Source organism: Schistocerca serialis, chromosome 2 (genome assembly GCF_023864345.2).
Source record: "Schistocerca serialis cubense isolate TAMUIC-IGC-003099 chromosome 2, iqSchSeri2.2, whole genome shotgun sequence".
Lineage (NCBI taxonomy): Eukaryota > Metazoa > Arthropoda > Insecta > Orthoptera > Acrididae > Schistocerca > Schistocerca serialis.
Window position 1 is genome coordinate 389734862 of NC_064639.1, and position 7371 is coordinate 389742232.

The 7371-nt window shown below is 44.3% G+C and overlaps 1 non-coding gene across 1 annotated transcript; it reads left to right on the forward strand.

The window, feature by feature from the left end:
- Positions 1–6517: 6517 nt before the first annotated feature.
- On the forward strand, positions 6518–6592 carry Trnas-cga (transfer RNA serine (anticodon CGA)). The gene has a single exon. It is a non-coding gene; the product is annotated as a tRNA-Ser (tRNA).
- The last annotated feature ends 779 nt before the right edge of the window (positions 6593–7371 follow it).

Here is a 7371-nt window from a genome sequence, read left to right on the forward strand (position 1 = left end):
GAAAAGAGAAATACTGAAGTGGTAAAGTCTGAATGGCGTGAGCTTTCCCAGGTATGATGGTCGCTTCTGCTGCTAAAGTTCGGATGGACAACAGAGGAAGTCATGCACTCAGTTGTATGAAGTGAGATCAGGGTTTAACATTTGTGGCAGTGAGCTGGTGCTCATTGCTCATGTCAAGTGCTGTCGCTTATTAATAATTATAAAGTCTAGTTTAATTTTCCTCGTAGTTTATTCATGATATTTGTCAGCAGAGCACAGTTAGATTTCATAAGAATCAGTACAACTGCCTATGTAAATAAGGGAACACTTTTTCACTTATATAGTTTCACGTGAATTTCGTTCACAAGCGGTCTGTTATCCGTACTTCATGAAACGAACATAATTTCTCATAGCAGACAAACGTTTTACTGTAACTTATGTGGGTAAGGAGAAAGTAGTAGTTGAAATGGATTTTATTTCGTAGTTTTTGGTATGGCGATGTTTTAATTAATTATTCTTAAGAATGTTCTGGCTTCTAGGATGGAGAAAGAGAATGAGTTGTCTCCTTCTGGAATGATAATGAAAATGACATGTGAGATTATGGACACGAAAAAAGGTTTCGTTGTGAGATTTGAAGGCGGAAAGAGCATTGGGCATTGTAAAACTTTAGATAGAATATAAATAAGGAATCCTTGCTGATTAACTAGAATGTTAAAATGTAATGAAGTAAACGGTTCTTGTAAACATTGAATTATAACCTTTTAGTTTTAAAAATTCAGTACGAGCGAGTTTTGCTGGTGATGTATGTAAGCTATTGTGAATCGCACACCCATTGCATTTCCCTCTTGTCGAGCCGTTACTATTTATTTTCAGAAAGAAGCGTAGTACGACATCTGTTCACCGAGTAGATAAACTGAAAAGCCATTACACAAGAGTAATTCACACTGCAACAGATGGTATGATTACAACAGCGAGGGAGATGTTAGCTAGATAATTTTGATTAGACATATTCACTCACTCTTTCGTATAAAGGCACTTTTCCCAAGGGAAGTGCAACAACATATTTATTTTCAAAGAACTGGGATACATGTTTTTATCTGCTATCTGCGGATTGCAGTCTATCACACTTCAGAGCCGCCGCTGCAATTGTGAAAACTAAATACCATCCATACACTGAAATCCAGTATTAACTTTCTCTCATATTACAACAGCTCTCTTTATTTACTTTCGATACAGGTTTTGGCACGGTATCCTGGCAATCGAATTTAAATATACAGTATTAAAATACTTCATTCGCTTCAGGGACGAAGTCCGATGAACGCGGTCCTTCTGTGCACTAGACACCTCTCTGCTAATAATTATTGATGATCTCTTTTAACATGCTAGTGACTGTTGACGGATTCAGAGGGGTATGTTCTAAGGTTGTCCCTTTGGAGACAACGCATCTACATTTGCTTTTCTCCTTCTTGTCGAGCCGTATACGTGCTGCTTGATGGACTGCTCTTAATTGATTATGTGGTGTCACCGCCAGACACCACACTTGCTAGGTGGTAGCCTTTAAATCGGCCGCGGTCCATTAGTATACGTCGGACCCGCGTGTCGCCACTATCAGTGATTGCAGACCGAGCGCCGCCACACGCCAGGTCTAGAGAGACTTCCTAGCACTCGCCCCAGTTGTACAGTCGACTTTGCTAGCGATGGTTCACTGACAAAATACGTTCTCATTTGCCGAGACGATAGTTAGCATAGCCTTCAGCTACGTTATTTGCTACGACCTAGCAAGGCGCCATTATCAGTTGCTATTGATACTGTAAATAATGTAGAGACAAGAGCTACGTTCAACATTAATGGATTAAAGTTAAGTATTCTACCAGTTATCTCCTTTTTTCTAAGTTCTAATTACCTTGTCCTGTTCCAGACCTCACGCCAGCCTGCGTGAGCTTAAACGCGTGCCTTTCGGCTTCCTCTCAATTTAATGGGTTGGTCTCCTGCCAATCCACAACAGATTACATTTCTTTAAAATATCGTGGAATAACTATAACATCTAGTATTCCTGCTTTAAACTCCTCCTCCATTTACCAGAGATGTTACATAACGTCACAAGCTCTGGTTTACTCAGTGGAGCGTCTGCTAAGTGTTTCCTGGTATTCAAATGGTTCAATGGCTCTACCATGGGACTTAACATATGAGGTCATCAGTCCCCTCGACGTAGAACTACTTAAACCTAACTAACCTAAGGACATGACACACATCCTTGCCCGAGGCAGAATTCGAATCTGCGACCGTAGCAGCAGCGCGGTTCCGGACTGAAGCGCCTAGAAGTGCTCGGCCACAGCGGCCGGCTCCTGGTATTCACTCACGCGGTAACTTTATCGTACTGAAAACTTATGAGTTTGTAGAGGGTAGCCGAGGTAACTAACGCACTCCAGTGTTGTGCTGCTATGCTAGGAGGCAGCCGCTTCGAATCGTGGAGCTGCAGAAAAGTTTACTTCTAGTGTTTGAGTGGCAAAAGGAGGAGAGGTGGTGGCGTACATTTCTTGAATAGCATACTTTCCGCAAATGTCCTGAGTAAAACACACTTCAGCGCAGTACCTCAAGAAGCGATGGCATGTGTCATTGTTGATGGTGACCACGAGGAGTAGACTATTTGCCGGCACCAGGTTCCACCCCCTCCCTTAGCTCCACTCATAACAAAACAAACACTACACTGTATTACAAGTAGTCATCATAGTCATCGACGCAGATACCATCGTAACACTTCGTAACAGGTCGGGAGAAAGCAAGGGTTAACCACCTCCACCACGACCTTCCCCAGAATGGTAACACGGGATTCCCCCTTCTACGCCCAACAATCAATTCATTAGTGTGCAACTGGCTCACAAGGAGACTTAAAGACAATCGGGTTTTTGTATCTTTTTTATATTTATGGTACGTGAAGTTCAGAACCCAAATATCACTTTCCCACAGCAGTTAGACCCAATCCTAAAAAATTCTCGAGAAAATCAACTTTGAAGTTTCCCGAGCAAAGTTAATACTCTAAAGTAAGGTAACGGTGTTGCTCTGTATCAGAGTGCTCGCGTGCCATATGGGTGCCCTAGGTACGTTTCCTAACCGGTGCAAATTTTTTAATAAAGGTGCTTGTTTAACGAGCATTTCCGTGAAGCGTGAAATACACAAAGAAGGAATAATATCGACAACCCTCGTGACTGGGTGTTGCTGCTCCGAATGTCGATCCGCTTATTAATTTTTCCGTTTTTTTTACTTCGTTTCTTTTGAATATCTACATAATTTAAATATAAAATTCACCAAATATATGCTAACAGACACATATCTAATTGACATTTTTAAGACAATCGCACGTCTTCATAATTGTAATTATACGTCACATTCAAAAACACCTTTTTGACTCCAAATATAAATTTCTAGTCGAACTTAGGCCACTCACATGGCAAGCGAGCATTTAACAACAGTGCCACACTCCCCTGTAAAAAAAAGAAAAAAGAAATGCTTTCCGGTGTCACAGACATTCGCAAAACTTCAAAGTCGATTTTCTTGCGAATTTCGCCAAATTTAATTTAATTTAATTTAATTAATCAGTTCCAGATGAAAGTGTACGCCGTTATCTGTATGAAAGAAATACATGTTTACATGAAAACACATGTTATTACTAATTGCAAAATTACCTAATAGTTAATCCAATGGCCACCATTAACAATTATAGCTTGACAGCTTAGCTCTCTCTCCGGGAAAATCATCCACGTTTCGAACCTCTAAACATCGTCGGAACCACTTTGCAACGAATATCTTTGACTTTCTAAGAATTTTAGCAGTACCTCCGTACGAAAACTTTAGTGCCTTTGGATGATTTACAAGGAACACTGCCTCGTGACGCTTCAGATATTTTACACTCATTTTAAACCGCAACCAACAAAACAAAACATTCAAATCTCTCACTGTGCAAAATCGCTTTGGTTACAGATACGAGACCACAACCAGAGATGTCGTTGCGGACGTTACATTCAAAATTATGGGGTACACTTTCTTGTGGAACTGACTGTAGAGTGTAGATAGTTTATCCATCACGAGAATCGAAAATTTCGATATATACTGGCAAGATATCTAAATATGTGACATAAATTGCCGTATCTTTTGACTGTATTGATGTAGAAGCTTAAATTTTTTACACTGCCAGGGGACCACAGATCATAGTATGTGACATAAAATTCAAGTTGATACGTCTATCCGTTCCTGAGAGAAGAGGTTCTCAATAGCTGGTCAGACAGAAGGATAGACAACAAAGTGATTCTTTAAGGGTTCGGTTTAATACGGTTGCCGTGTGGTATCCATGTTAGCTTAAGTTCAGAAAATTATTGTTTGAGGATCACTTAACTCTTTAATTGTGGGTGCAGTACAGTTTCCTGGATTTTGCGCAATTTTGGCTCAGTGACGTGTAAATAGGTCCAAAGTGGATATAATTTGGCAATGCGAGTCACCATGCCGACATCCCTCGGTACATTCTCTCTTGTTAGGCTCATCGCGATTGGAGACGTATTTAAAATTCATTCGTCGCTGCAACATATTTCATTATTGGGGCGAAACGAATTTTCTGCTGATTTGTTACAGCTATTGTCAGCCATTAACTTCACTTCGTATTTCAATGTCAGAGCTGGAATATATCGTCTCGGTATTGCGGTTAGAACAATACCTCTTCCAACGCTGAGCTTTCGGCTAGACATTCTCTAGAGATATTTTCGCACGAGTTGTCAGCCGTAAGTTATAAAGCAAGCGAATGGCCGTTCCGCGTCGTGCAGCTCAGCGTAAAATAATTACATCAGCGAAGCCTCGTACCGCCGACACGGCCCGCCGCGAGCGGAAAAAAGGGGGAAAGGAGGAGCCAGAGCAGAGCAGAGTAACGGGAATTTAAACAATTTACATTACGCGCGCGCCAATAAATTGCATCGGAAAATTGTTGCCCGCGGGGATTGAGATGGCGCTCGTTACACGCGCTGACTGGTTGGGGCTGCGGTTCGGCAAAGCGGCTACCGGTCTCCCAGAGGCTGCCTTGTGTTGTGGCCAGTGTTACGAATTCCTTGTCCCATGCATCACTACATCTGGCGTTTCATTCGCGGTAAACTCCATAGTAACCGCCTTCATCTCTTTAATATATTTTGGTATTTTATGCATGTAATATCTCAACGTACAGTGATCAGTCTGAATATTATGACCACCTACCTAACAGCTGGTATGTCCACCTTTGGCACGGTTATCAGCGGCGACGCGTCGTGGCATGGAAACAATGAGGGGTTGGTAGGTCGCTGGAGGGAGTTGGAACCACATCTGCACACAAAAGTCACCAAATTCCCCTAAATTGCGGAGGGGGGGGGGGGGGGGGTTGGAGGGAGGATAGGCTCTGACGCCACGTTCAATCATATCCCAGATGTGTTCGATCAGGTTCAGATCTGGCGAGCTGGTGGCGGGGCAGTACATCAATTGGGACTCGCCACTGTATTCCTCAAACCACTCCATCATACTGATGGTCTTGAGACATGGTGCATCATCTTACTGAAAAATGCCACTGCTGTCGGGAAGCATTATCGTCAAGAAGGGGTGTACGTGATTTAGAACCAGTTTACGAAACTCCTTCGCCAACATGGTGCCTCGTACGAGCTCCACTGGACCCGAGTACGCCCACGTGAACGCCGATGAATAGAGCCGCCGCCATCTTGTCTCCGTCCCGCAGCAAAGTTATCAAGGAGCTCTACCCGTGGAAGACGACGAATTCGCGATCTCCCACCGGCATGATGAAGAAGGTTTCGGGTTTTATCAGACCATAAAATGCTATGCCACTGCGCCAACATCCAGTGTCGATAGTCACATGTCCTTTTCAGTCGTAGATGCCGATGTCGTGGTGTTAACATTGGAACATACATGGGTTGCGGCTGCGGGGGCCCATCGTTAGAAGTATTCTGTGCACTGTGTTTTCAGACAGACTTGTACTTTGCCCAGCATGTCAGTTCCGCTACACTTCGCCGCCTGTCCTATTTTATCAGTTTGCCCAGCCTACAACGTCCGACATATCAATGAGGAGTGGCTGTCCACCCCCAATGGCGTCTGGACCTGGTTTCGCATTGGTTTCGTCACGTCCTGAAGACACTCACCACAGCACTCTTCGAACACTCGACAAGTCATGCAGTTTCCGAAATGTTCGTGTCGTACCTCTGGGCCATCACAGTCTGCTTTCGGTCAAACGCGGATAGATCGCGCGCCTTCCCCATTCTACACACGGACAGTACTGATACTACATGCACCGTGCGAGTGTGTGACTCGCAGTCACTGCTCACCAGGTGTCTCTGCTATTGCCTGGACGATTTTAAATAGATAGTAGGTCGGTGATCATAATGTTCTGGCTGATCAGTATATATAGTTCAGAAAACACTGTAAAATGCATATACAGAGTGTCCCAGAAATGGAGGAAGTTTGGAAGGTAGGAGACGAGGTACTGGCAGAAGTAAAGCTGTGAGGACGGGGGGTGAGTCGTGCTTGGGTAGCTCAGTTGGTAGAGCACTTGCCCGCGAAAGGCAAAGGTCCCGAGTTCGAGTCTCGGCCCGACACACAGTTTTAATCTGTCAGAAAGTTTCTCCCAGAAATGTTGCGTCTATCTTAGAGCGGTTACATATGGAGCCTTAAGGAATAAATTGGGGATAAAAAAAATGTCGTGTGACTAGGGCCTCCCGTCTGGTAGACCGTTCGCCTGGTGCAGGTCTTTCGATTTGACGCCACTTAGGCGACTTGCGCGTCGATGGGGATGAAATGATGATGATTAAGACAACACAACACCCAGTCCCAGCGTGGAGAAAATCTCCGAGCCAGCCGGGAATCGAACTCGGGCTGACTAGTCAGCTACCGGGGGCGGACAATCGGGGATAGGAACCCATGTCCGGAAACGTCATCCAACGAGCGTCGATGTTACAGACGCCGGCGCATACCACTAGGCCACGGCGCGGCAGCAAACCTGACTTTGTATGCTGAGGGACCATATGTTTCGTTGTGTTCTTTATTATTGGCCACGATCGCCAATGGGGACGATGGAGCTAGCTGCTGTGTAACAGGCCTTGCGTACTACGAATGCGATCTTCTGTTGCCTTGGTGGATAACGGTTTCAGACATCTGCAGTTTATTTTTCACCTGTATACCGAAAAACATTGGAGATTTTAGAGAGTTCCTGGGGAAAAATAAACTGCAGAAGGAAACCCATGTCACCGTCAACCTCCGAGGCAATAGATCGTGGCATTCTTAGGACATAGGGCCTTTCTGTGCAGCAGCTAGCTTTGTCTTCTCCACTAGCGATCGTGGCAATCGGTCGCGATCACTGAATGACAGGCAACATTGCGA